We start from the raw sequence: 14241 nt of genomic DNA, 5'->3' as shown, positions 1-14241 counted from the left end.
ATATATATATATCTATATGTATATATATATTACGTGTACATGTAGCAAACTATATTTGAGGCCCTTTTACGGTTCGATTTCATCAAAAATATTAGACCACTAAGTTCATTCGGTTGTGTTAAGCGTTCCCGAATCTTAACAAAGGTACACATACATATTTACGTGTATATGCAGTTTCGACCTCTGATGTATACATAGGTACATGCATGCAATGCATAAATAACACACGCGTGTGCGTCAATGGGTTTAAGTATATTATATCGAGATATTCTTTTTTCCGAGTATATTTCTCGTATTTTTATATGGCTAACACAATATGGTGAGATTGTCTTTATATTATTATTATTATTACATTACATTATATACTAATTTTATTATTTTGTGTTCTGAAATTGGTCCCAATAAAATTAATATCTTTAATTTTGCACCTTCGTTTACAGTTTATTTACTTTATCTCAGTTTACCGAACGACTTGTTTGATTTTTCTCTTTCTTTATTCTATCATCTTTTATTTCTATCTTTCGCTGTGTTCTTACAATCAGTTTTATTTGACTTTTTGGTATGTGTGCATAGGATATTAATACGTTTACACCCATCGGGTCACGCTCACTTGCTCGATCAAGTTGCAATCGGGCGTTGAAAAATTTTCAAAAATTACTAACCATGTATGACGATGTATGTTGGCGGGGGCGTGAAACACGCTGAAGGCCCGAAGAGGCGAGAGGGGGGCATCGGGGACTCGTCAATTTTTCAAATTGGTCGAACCCCCGCCAATCGCTGGTTCCTCCCCAACCCCCGATCGAATATATTACCAACAATATTTTATACATACGTGCCTACACTTTCAATACGTGCGTTAAATATAATATGCACAACAAACTGAGACGATCGGCAGTAGTCTCCACGTTGCCGGGTAATACCGTATACAAATAGAATGTATGTATATTGCAGATATAAGGTTATATATACAGTTTTGGGGATATCAGATATGTATATGCGACGAGTGTTTCTGTTTAGCGGGAGGGCGAGGAGGTCAGGAAAGCCCAGAGTAGAGACTGTAGTAGCGGGGGATTCCCCCGTCAAGCAAGCCGCGGCCAATGAGTAAATGACACAGCCCGACCCACCCCTGAAACTCTCTGAAACATAAACAGAGAGAGACACCGTGCACAGGCCACCCTCGCCTCCCAAGTCGGGCATGTATAAAAATCAATAATATCTTGCGGCTTCCGAGAGAGAGGGACAGAAAAAAAAGAGAGAGAAAGAGAGAGAAAGTGAGAGCCAAGGGGGGTGGAGAACCAGTCGGAGTGAGAGGGCCGAGAAAGTGAAAGGCGCGAACGCTGAGATAACCGTAGTTAACGGAGAAGACGGAGGGGCGTATGTCCATTTACTCGGATATGACGTACAGATAAAAAAAATGTATATAAATAAAGAGGGCGCGGGGACGTTAGAGAAAAATCATTGGCGGCCGCAATATTATTATATTGCAATTTATACAAATATTGACAAGGTTCTTAATTAAAAAATAAACCTGCAACACCCTTCCTGCATATAATATAATATTTAGGTTAGTTCACGCAGCTCGAGGACCCTTCGCGAAGGTCCAATATCTCGGGTTTTATGTTACCAAAAAGATTCGAGGGGTGGGGCATCCGCGGTGTCGAGCGAAATATTACGTCGGTTTTCGAGGGATCGCGATATGTAGGTATATGTGTGTATATATATATATATATACACACACATATACTTATACATACATGTATGTATACGCGCGTATAAGGTGGCCAGACTGTACACGTATCTGTGTACCTATGTCATGCGCGCAAGCGTGCAGCGCGGTTTTAGGGTGGACGGTGGGCGGCAGGGGGGTGGGGGGGACGAGTTTGCGGTACACGGTGAACCAACATCTCGTCATCGGTAGTAAAAACTCCCTTACATGCGCGACGGCGTTAAACGCACGTCTGACCATCGTCGGATATGCGACAAATAATTATGAATCCTAACCTCAAAATCCGTATTCTCGATTAAAGATGTTCCTCTACGGAAATTCGAGACTGGGCGCCAAAAACGTACCGCTATTTCGTTAGTATCTCATACGTCAAAATGGACTTGCGGGAAAAAGGTGGATGAAATGACTTGGGCGAACCCAAAACACAATTTGTTGACTTCGATATCTCGTTAAATTATTCGGTGTATATTGATTATAACGTATTTACATTCCATTGAATCAGCACGAAGGTTGTTCTTCCCTTGTTTAACCGCCACATGTGTTCCCTTCTAGACTCCACTTTTCTCACTTCCTTACACTAGTGCCGGTGACATGAAATGTACAATTTTTGCACTACCGTTGATGCTGTACCTTTCATGGCGTTCAGTTTTTATTCACCGACAGCTTGTCCCCCTTCCCTCTTCCTCGCTGTTTACAGCTTGTGAGGAGTAACGGTATGAATAAATCTCAAGCAACGATAGCGTCGTGTTGTCTTCTGTCGATTTAAATTATAACGCACAAACGGAACAAGGAATCAAACGAGGTGGATTCTCAACGTTTCAATGTCACCGGTGTCGTCTGCAAGCATCTAGTTAACCTACGTAACAGACGATACCGGTGACCTGGAATCGGTTAGAACCCACTTCCTTAGGTTTACCTATACTACGTATCTGAAACATATTGTAGAATAAGTAAGCTACGCTTAAAAAAGACCTTCGTCAGCGTTGTATTTCTTCATGTGTGTCAGGTGAGTTGCAAATGGTATTCGTTAGAGAGAACACGGGAACAGGAAAGGACATCAGGGCGGGGGGGGTTCAACGAATTTCGACTGACGATTACGCCTCTGCGAAAGTCGGAAAATTTTGGACCTCCGCCGAAAAACCTGTCTTTCCTCTCCTTGAGTATACCCGGGCTTTTTCTTTCTCGTTATTAATCAGGGAACATATATAAAAGGCTACCCGTTGGTTTGCTGCGAACGCTAAGAGAGATATCGAACCGAAAACCACCCCTGCCCTCCTTTCTTTCTCTCCCTCTTTCGCTTTCACACGCACTTTCTTCCCTTCTCCCACCTCGATCCCTCCGTTTTTTTTCTCTTTACCAACGCCTACGCGACACCATAACTCCGCCTCATAGAAGTGGATTGCAATTATCAAAGTCCATCCCTCCTTCGCACCAAATGAAAAAAAAAAAAAATGCCCCCACACTCGCGCAGAAAAACCGTCGAGCCGGCCGGGCGAGCGAGCCCCTCTTCCTTCTCCATCTCGTCCGCCTCTATACCATCTTACACAAACTTGGAAATTTCATCCTCTCGTAATAATTTTACCGTCCTTCATCCGCGACCCCTGCAATGACCAGCGAGGATTGGACGGTGATGACGTACCGTCGTTCCGTAGTTGGTCCACTTTCATCCCCTCCCATCCGCCAAACTCGGGCGAAGTATGTTTAATTTTGCTGTACGAGAATATTCCTTTGCTTTGTATTGTGCTCTGTAATAAATCAGAAAGGGAAACCGTGTGGTATAGTATGGATTCGCCATACAATGTCTCACCTCAAATATTCACAAGTACAATACTTTGAAATACGTGAATTTACATTCTTGTCACAGTTACAACTTTCCACTTATTCTCAGAGAATTGTAGTTCTGTAATATCTGTTGTATTCGTTCCACGTTCAGCCAAAATTTGTCCAATTAAATACCTTTTATATAACGCGGGCATGTTTTACGCATTTTTCCATGTGTGTTTTCCGTACACAAAGTACCCGTTTCTACGACGGTCGAGTAGGTTTGCGAATGCGCATGCGTAGAGTACAGAAAAGAACACTTTCAAATCCAAGGAGTTAAAAGTGGTCTCTTCTGTACTTCGCGCATGCGCTGTCGCAAAAAAATCTGGCATTACGCGACCCTAACCTCAATTTCGTGTCTGGTGAAAAAACGCGTATCACACTCTAGTTATATAAAGAATCGTGCGCAACAAGGAGGCACCGGTCTTTTCACCTCGCGTATTTGCAATATGCGTCTTCGGCTCACCTACGACTCATATTGAAAACTAACGCTTGGCCCGAAAAGACCGAGTTTGCCTCCTTGTTACACAATAGACTATTCATCACATTCAGGATGCTCGTATGGATATGTGATTAATGCAGTGTAACAGTTTTTCCAAATCCGTTACGCAGTGCGATACATTCGGTTAGATAGAATATTTCACATATGAACACTATAGCTCTATACATATATATATTCCTATTCTCGGCCTAACTTTATTGCCGTACAGATTTCAACACGGGGTTTTGACAAAAGGGTTCTCTCGCCCCCTGCCGACGCTGTGCAGTTCAGTACTTTCCCTGAATTTGGAAATCCGAGCTATCCCGACAAAGGGGGAAGATCGATGTGTGGAATAGGCATCAAACTTATAGGTATATAGCCGCAGGCAGCCGCGCTGCACTCATAGGTATGTGTGAAAGGTTTCGGCTGTCGGTGTGACAATAATAACAACGGTAACAACAGCAGCGGTAAGAACTTAGCAACCCTTTATTTATTTAGCATTTCGCTGTAGCTACAGACGCGATACGCGACGCGGCTTTGGGGGGGGGGGGGGGGGGGGGTGCGTCACCCCAATTTATCCTCGTTTCGCCGATATTTCACCCCGGATTTTGAATGTCGCTTTATTCAAACCCCCGATTTACACAATATTTTGGAAAGTCTTTTATAAATTTCCATCACCCTTCGGACTAGGCTTAGCGCGTGCCGTTCATTGTCACGCGGAGGAATCGGCCGACAGATGCGTAGAAGCACGTGCGTAGCGATTGCGTCGGAAGGGGGGAGGAGGGGGGTGCGAAAAAAAAGAAAAGAATTTTTTGCCACTTTCAGAGTTTTTTTCTGCAAAATGTATCGAAATCGTAAAATTAGGGTTAAGGGTGGTTGAGAAAGGGAAAGAAGCCTGGAAAGGCCGGTAAATTAACATGAGTATTGTCTGCACCGCATGCTGACTGACGCTTGCGATCAACTGGAAGGGTAAAAGCGAATAGGCCCGTTTGTTGCACCCTTTCACGGTCACGAAGGGACAAACGTTGAGGTTTTATGGCGAAACTTTTTTTCTCGGACTTGTTCTTTCACGCATCGAAAAGTTTTTTTTTTTTTTTTTTTCCTAAAAAACATTTTTTACGTCATACGTAGGCGATTACTTTCTGCTGACAACATATGGTCTGGATTGTTTGACGTATTTCAAACAGTGTTAGTCGGATACTTTTTAAACGTTGTTTCATTTATGCATTTATTTCTTCATTCTGTAAGGTTTCACAGTCCTGAAGCAACTAGATTGAGCAGTGTCGTAAAAAATGCGTGTATGAATGCTCGGTATAATTTAAGTATTTCACGCGCAAGAATAAACTACGCGAATGTTCCTATGTAACCGCATACGTACCTATACCTACATTGTGTGTGATTGACAAGAAAAATGAAATAATCAACGCATGAATGACTAGAAACAAAACAAGAAGAAAAAAAAAAGGAAAAAACATGTAAACATATATAAGTGAATAATGAACCAAACATTAAGTTCCTATGATATATACATATACACATAGATATATATATATATATTTATGAAATCATATATATGAAATCATATATATATATATATATATATATGAAATGCATATACTCTGTGTTCCTACACATTTTTTGCTTCATTTTACGCGAATATTACACAACGCATATATTATATATAGCGTCCAGTCTGAAAGGTTTTTTGAGACATGTAACGAAGTTCAATGGGCAAACATGATTAGAGAATATTTAAATGAGAAATGGATGCTTCGAATCTTAAACTGGGCTGGACCAAATACTTGACTCTGTTGAGTTGATATTGTTAAAATCAAAATGAGAAACAAAAAAAGAGGAGTAAGAAAGAGAAACGGGAAAATTAATAAAACCTAGTTGTTTAAGGTCGCTACGTAATTAAAATGTATCTATATGTAAATTTTAAGCACAAAATCAAAACTAGTCTGTAAGTTGAGGATAAAAAACAATTTGATGAACTTACATAGTAAAGACGATTAACTGATTAAGGTGGCTTAGATGATATTGGATTTGACACGTTTTACGATTCAGGGTCTTTTCGTTACTTTTTAGAAATACAAATTATATATAATACATTATTATTATTATTATTATTATTATTATTATTATTATTATTATTATTATTATTATTATTATTATTATTATTATTATTATTATTATTATTATTATTATTATTATTATTATTATTATTATTATTATTATTATTATTATTATTATTATTATTATTATTATTATTATTATTATTATTATTATTATTATTATTATTATTATTATTATTATTATTATTACTATTACTATTATTTATATACCGTGTATGTATGATCGTGTAATGTAATTAGAATCATATATAAAAGTCGGAGAAAATAAGTACAATTACCGTATATTTTAAAATTAAAATACGAAATGCAGTGTTGGGAAAGTTACTTCTTAAAAGTATCTAGATACAGACACCTACAGAATCAAGAAATGGTTGTAGATCTACTTTACCTACTCATGCATCATATACAAAGGCACACGGAGAAAATTGTCCCTCCGACGTTATGATTAGGTGAAAATACAAAAATTCGCTACAATTATGAACAATAGGTGATCGGATTTTTTTTCAAGATCAACGAATGGAGTGTGATTACACATAGGTATATACATGGGTATACATTGCGTAGGTTGGCAGCAGCTGCGATGATTCGTATTGAGAATGAAATTCACGAAAAAATAAATATACCAAGTGGAAAAATTTACAATTCAGCACTCAAATATCGAATGTTCCTAATCGATGCTTTCCATTAACTATTTAATTGATATAGAAGCTATACGAAAATCGTAGTCATTAAAATGTATTTTAAAACGTAATTAATTAGTTCGAAATTTAACTCGGAAGTGATTATTCGTACATGTTTAAAAAGAAGAGGGGGGATTGGATTGATCTATTCTTGCAAAGAAGTCCACTGAACTAATGAGAAAATAATTGATCACAAGTCATCTCTCAAGCTGCAAATATTGGTATTATGGTAGTATTCTACGAGGAGGAAAAGCCTGCAGAGAATTTGAAAAGAGACTAAATGAAAAAAAGGATTTATTATTTGTATTTTTTCATTCCTCCTTGGCACAGATACAAGTTTTGAAATTATCCTTATCTCACGTATTATCGGCGGTCGGTAATTCTTCTAACGAACGGAGGAATGAAGTTCATACATTGCGTATAGTATATGATGTATTACGTGTTGAAGAGACGCGCGCGGGCGGACGAGCGCCAAAAACGAATTAATAATCTAAAATCAAATTTTGAGAATCAAAATTAGACTGTAAGCACCTAGTATGATAAGTAAATTATTATTATTATATATATACATATATATATATATATATATATATGTAAACATATATATATAAAAATTATGTGTATATATATATATATATACATATATGTATACACATACATTATAGATACATACATATATACTTATATGATTAATATTCATTAGTCAAATATGGATAAGACATAATTGTACTGTAATGATCATTATAATATACATATATAATTAAATACTCCCATCAATTTGTTGTATTTTTTCTAAATCATGTTTCGCATTATTTTCATATTATTAGCATTATTACTATTATCATTATTATGATTACTATTATTATGTTATCGTAAAAAATTATACTTATCTATACGTATGGTATGCCAGAGCTACTAATGGACGAATCGATAGCTGAATTTTTGTCCTTTTTCTGTGTACTAGTGATGTAAACTAGGTTTGTATGGTGAAACATCTGTATATTGAAATAAAATGATAGAATTGATGAAAATTGTCAATTTGTCGATGATACGCCCTGCGATATGCATAATTATCACAAATTCAAGTTATATTACAAACTTCGGTAGGTCCATATATACGTACGTACAGGTCCAACAGCCGCGGTTCATTTTTCTTCTTTTCTTTTCCCCCGCATTTCACGGTGACTTTCGAATTTTTCTTTACAGGCTAAAAAACGCGACTGTATAACAAGGAGGGTAACGCACCGGACCGTGAGCACGGAAAGTGAAACCAATCTATGTAATAGGAAATAAAAAGAGAATTGAATGTGGTGCTCAGTCACCGTGAATCAGTGTTATAAATCAAAAATCGTTTACACGAAATCATTCGTAGCTTAATCGTACGTATGATAATAACACAGGTCTGCAACGAAATCCTCTTATAGAAAAAACAAATAAAAAAAAAACACAACATATTATAGATATAAAGGTTTTAATGTGCCGAATCTATATTTACTTTCCATTTTTTGCTCTCACGTATATATTACATGATATGATTTTTTTTGTTTTTTATTCTTCAAAATTCAGAATTTGCTTGAATGAGGTGTAACAATCATCAATTAGATTACGCGATCGGTAAAATCAAACCTCAAATTTAACCACAGGTGAGAAAATTTCATTCCAATTCCTACGTCGCCTGGACGAAAAGCGAATAATACAATCTAATCACGAAGACTGTATGAGACATGAAATTGGATATGCAAGTTCGTCAAGAGTCCGACTAGCCGCCAGTCAGCGAGTCTTCTTTTCTTCGTTTCTCCAACAACTCCTCTTAAATTTCACACTACGAGGTTTGATGCAGGCCTAGGATCTCGTACAAGCTTCGACTTTTGCTATGCAAAAGCACTCTTATCACCTCGGGCAAAAACCGCAGTCTAGTATTTCACCGTTTGCCTTTGGAAGCAAATTTTTATCACTCAGCAAGGCCACCTCACCATGCACGTGTGTCTAGTCTTGAACTAGATTTAGAAAGGAGGGGACCATCGCCTGGATGCTCGGCTTGCATCGCTGCAGGATTAAGTGCCGCCTCGTGTCGTTGCACGGGTATACAGAAGATAAGTACAGTCAATTCCAAACGAGCATTGGTAAAGGATCAAATGTCCGCATGACGTCAGAGCCTGTTCGTCGGCGCCATTTTATCACCTCATAACCTAAGTTTTTCATTTTAACGAAGGCAAATCGTGATTTTTGGGGTTTCAAGTTACTCCTGTCACATAAATCGATTGAACATAATCAATAATACACATGTTCTAACACCCAAACGCGAAAAAACACGGTCAACGGTCAGCTGTCAGCCTGGTTGCATTAGCTTCATTTTTTCCCACCAGATGACCCAATGCAGCGTCCCTGAAATTCATTTATTCACAGAGGAAACGCCACAATCGAGTTTATTTTGAAAATTGCTTGTGCCGATTCTGGGCCCAGTTTACAGAAACAATGGTCGACCAGCAGATAACAATAGCATCATGATCATCATCATCATCATCATCATCATCATCATCATCATCATCTCATCAACAACCATCAAATCGGGTGTTGGTGAGATCTTACCGCGATGCTCGAGGACAAGCGATATCAGGCCGATATCAGCGGATAAATAAATCGGATGATAAATGAGGCGGGAATTCATGCCATCGCAATAAGAGCAGACAATGTAGTAAACGTACACTTGTTGTCTTTTCGCGGATACTTCGTCGAGTATTTGCTCACTAATCAAGCCTTTAGCCAACTCGAGAGGCGATGCTATGCTTGAATAAATTGCACCACCACGGTGGGTTTTCGGATTATTCTTGAACGCAGCACTGAAACGAGACCCGCTTTTACCATTCAACGGTTTGGTTACATATTGCGTCGAATCCATTAAACAGTTATCTTTTTTCACCATCTTACCGAAAGAGCGGGCGAATCTTGTCAAATTTTCATACATTCATCAGTTGTAAGTAATCGAACGCCGTTAAGCCGAGCGTAGCTTCGCCCTTTCAAGACTCGGCTACCAATCCGAGGATTCGCATGAATTACAGTCACTTCTCTTCCGTATCCAATCGAGTCAGTTAGACACGTGCCGAAAAACATGTCGAAGAGCCGCCTTCCGGCACTGCAAGCCAACGCCACGTCGAGGGAAAATCCGTGTTGACGCAGACGATGCAGTTTACATCCATCGTGCGGTTTAATCTCTGAGTAAATTCGAGAGTTACTATCACTTAAGCCCTGACCTGAAATTGACGGTTCTACACGCCAGCGGAAGGATTTCCAACACCGTCAGCTCAGCCTGTGAAGCTTGTATTTACCGTCGACGTATAGACGTGCATCGTCCTCGCAGATAAAGAAGACACAGAATTAGTCGTAAGCTTTTCGATTTGAATTATTCTCTGCTATATCAAAGTCGCGAGATCGCGAGTTAATCGGCATATCGCATTGAAAATTTGAAGCGATGGCCAAACGGAGGAAAGGGGAATTGTTTTTATGTATTCGCTCGATCAAATGCAAGACCTTGAATTCTGACGAGACGTTACCTGGCCAATGCTCCACTTGACAAGGTTAAACGGCAATGAATATAGGTGATAGGTCTGTGATCATCGGCACGTAGAATTTTGGGCTACCGTATAAATCCGCAGCAGTGGTGCGTCGAGCACGAACGCTGGGCCCCGATTGCTCAATCGAGTCACGGTACTGCCGTGTGTCATTAAAAAGTATGGCTGACGGCGTTTTATACCATGAGAATAATGGTTATGTCAGAAGGCAGAGACATACTTACCGTGAGCATGCGTTCGGCATATAGTTTCCTGTATTGGAAAATGTCCTCGTGATGTCAGAGCCTGGTTGTCGGCGCAATTTTATCACCACACAGCCTAAGTTTTTAATTATAACGAAGGCAGATCGTAATTCTTAGGGTTTCGAATTACTCATGTTACATAAATTGGTTAAACATAATCGATAATATACCTGTTCTACCAGCCACAGGCGAAAAAACACAGTCAACGGTCAGTTGTCAGCCCAGTTGCGTTAGTTTGAGTGTTTTTCACCAGATGACGCATTGCAAAGTTACAATCCCAATAATTGGAAATTAATTGGCTAATGAGGGCTCGCTATGGAACGTGTTTTGAATAACAAAAGTAATAAAAACAATTTTGTTTATCGGCAAACAGTCACCGTTTCTTCTTGAAAAAGATGATCGACGTTAAGGAATACTGGCTGAGTAATCACTTCCGTTGTTCGATAAACACGTCCGTCAATTCGAAATTGTGGATTGGATCAGAGATAACCATGACAATATTGTCTCGTGGAAATAATTATTGCTCATCTTATTCGAAGTAAGAAGTGTAGTTATCATTATAGTTTTTCGTGACATTTTAAAGCTCGTTCGTTATCTTGACTGCGAAGTGATAGATCTCTCGAATGAATACAAATGGTTGTTGCAGGCGGGCTAAGTGGGTGTATAGGAGTATCTAACAGTCGTTAAGCTTTGTGACACCGGCCGGTTATACGGTCTTGATCGATTGTAATGAAATGATTCCGTGAGTCGAGATTGCGTAACGGGGGTCGGATAAATTTTTTATCTAAAGTAGAAAAGTGATTGAAATCATTATCGTTACGCGAAATTTATAGTTAGAATACAGAGTAATTATCAACTCGGGTTAAATAATGACACACGAAAACTACTTTTTTGTTACATGATCGATGATTGGCGGCAAAAATAACACTCGAGCCGGAGGTGTAATGGGAAATTTGTGCGCGTGCGTGAAGCTGCAGTATATATTTCAAAGTAATGTAACATGTTGTGAAACTTTATGCATGCGTGTGCTTTGTCTTTGAATGCGTGAACAAATTGGATATTGTAAGAAATTTAGATCGTGACGTGAATTCCACAGAATACTTATATTTTCTAGCGTGAAGTAATTTGCAATCGAGCGTTGCTCAACAATTGACTGCTGCACCTTACACCGAATGCAGGAAATCAATGTCAACACATTCGTCAAGGTGTTGTTGTGCAAATGTCGAGAAGAACTTGGAGGTGCGAATGACTTCGGCGTGAATGCAGAAGGGGGATTTACCGATAAGAATACAGCCCGCGGTAAATCACCTCTTTCACTGCACGTTGATATACCGAGAGGTTCTCTCGAAAGGACCAGCTCGACAATGAAGGTCCATATTCGTCAAACACGGCGTAGATGGTGCCAATTTTGTAGGATTTTTTGCGAGCGCAAAATTAAATTCTCTGTTCGTATCAGAAGTGTTGCATTTTTTGGCGACAGTAAATATCGCAGTTGGACAGTTTGTCGAGTAAATAATGAATTGCAACGGCCTGGTGCGAGCCTCACAGGATAAAAAAGAGATCTACAAGAACGGTAAGTCGGTCTTGATTATTATTCTGATTGTAAGTGTAGTTAGATTGAGGTTATGTATCAAGTTCACGAATTTTATTGTATTTGTAATACAGATTGACGCATTACGATAAAAGTTTCAATTTTGTCAGACAAAATAATATTCCGTATGCAACAAACGACAATGGCAATTTGATTATCGCGACATTAATGCTCATTCCATAGGTACTTCTACCGATTACCAAAAATCATGTCTCGTACTTATTGTTCTCTCCCACTGCTTTCGACGAAAGTTGCCATTTTTTTATACAATGACGTACGCAACACTTTGTCATTTTTGATACATTTGTTTTTCCAAATAATATTTATTGGACACGAGCACGGACACGAGGCACACGATAGGCTGCAATAAAATACGGTTATGTTGGCCGGCTATACATATGGTATCGATCGTGAATATATCTAAGGCAATATTTGTGCAATAATTAAGGTAGTTGGGTAGCGACAGTAACGCCATCCGACGGCTACTCGTGAGCGCTCAAATAATCCTCTAATAAGCAGAAAATAAATTTGGCAATGTCGCGTGATTTTCTTGTGTTGTAGTCTGCTTGAACCTTCGGTGTTTACTTCGCTGTAACTTTTATTTTTGTGAATCAAAATGTCGGATCAGTTACAATTGAAGAGGTAATTCCCAAAGAAAATAAATTAAAATAAAGTGTTTTAGCAATACCACATCTAAACAGCAGATAAACAAATAATTTGAATACCGCACGTAATGTGCATACTTGCGACGTTGCCAAATGTATAACCTAACTAAAATGACAATCGAATTTTTTTTTCTTAGATTATATTCTTAATTATTAAATGACAGACAAAATTCTAAAAAATTCGATGTGTTATTCCTAAGAGTGCTATAGGGTCCCATTTTCTTTGGTTTTTAATAAAGAATCACGTCGGCCAAAAAAATGTATAACTTCCAAAAAATTGAATTATGGTCGGTCACCTGGAATCGAAAACGTAAGCTGTTCTCTTGCGGCGGGAATTTTGAATCCGCGACGGGTGTTTTTTCACTCCCCCTTGCCGTTCTCTGGAATGGCGGAACGCAACGCAGATGAATCTAGTGGATTTCCGAGTCCATTCCGAGTCTTGCAAAACCCCGCCGTTCCATTGGACCAACATTGCACGGAAGGACGAAACGGAGTAGATTCATATTTGTGCTATTCGGCTTCATTTGTCAGTTTAGATAAAGCATTTGTATCATTATATATGATTCATCTAATTAGTTCTTATGTAAGATTAAATTTTGTAACTATAATTAATTATTTCATAAAATAAAAGTCGACCCTTCAACGCTCCGTTCTGACATTTGATTATATGTGAGCTAGACAGATGCAAATAGACGGAACGGTACACGGAATTTGTTGAATACACCTACGTATACAACGAGTACAATCGTAAAAATCGTAACAATTGACAGATCCACCGTTCCGTAAAAATACGAAAGAATGAAATTAGCGGAACGTGGATTCTAGTGACTTTTCCATCCATTCCGTTCCGTCATTCCGGATTTCGGCGGTCTGGCTCTACATGGGACGGCACGGTAATAAGCGAGAGCTTATGGTCGACTGTCACTTGTCAACTGGTCAATTTTAGGGAATTTGTTTTCGTCGGCGAAAGTCTGCTTCAGGTTGCGATAGTGGATATCGGCCGATTAAAATTGAGCAAGTTGAATAGCGCTCGCTACGAGCTGGTCCTTTCAGGCGAAATTCTCGGTACATATGCGCATGCAGTCTGCGAAGCTTAAGTGATCGTCTCGGAAATGACAATTTGTGGATAACCGCGGTATTCCCAGAACTTTGTTTTACGGATCGTTGCATTCTTGGCACACGTCTAGACATTATTAGAGGTGAATCTGTTTCTTTCTATTCAATTACCACGCAGGTAATTTCTTAATCAATCAAAGCACGTAATGGGGATTTTCTTTGCCGTGATCGGGATAGCATTAAATTTTCTCAAAACGATGATCGATTCAACCGAG

The sequence above is a fragment of the Neodiprion pinetum genome, chromosome 5, assembly GCF_021155775.2.
Source record: "Neodiprion pinetum isolate iyNeoPine1 chromosome 5, iyNeoPine1.2, whole genome shotgun sequence".
In the NCBI taxonomy this organism is placed as follows: domain Eukaryota; kingdom Metazoa; phylum Arthropoda; class Insecta; order Hymenoptera; family Diprionidae; genus Neodiprion; species Neodiprion pinetum.
Note: the sequence above shows the minus strand (reverse complement) of the source record.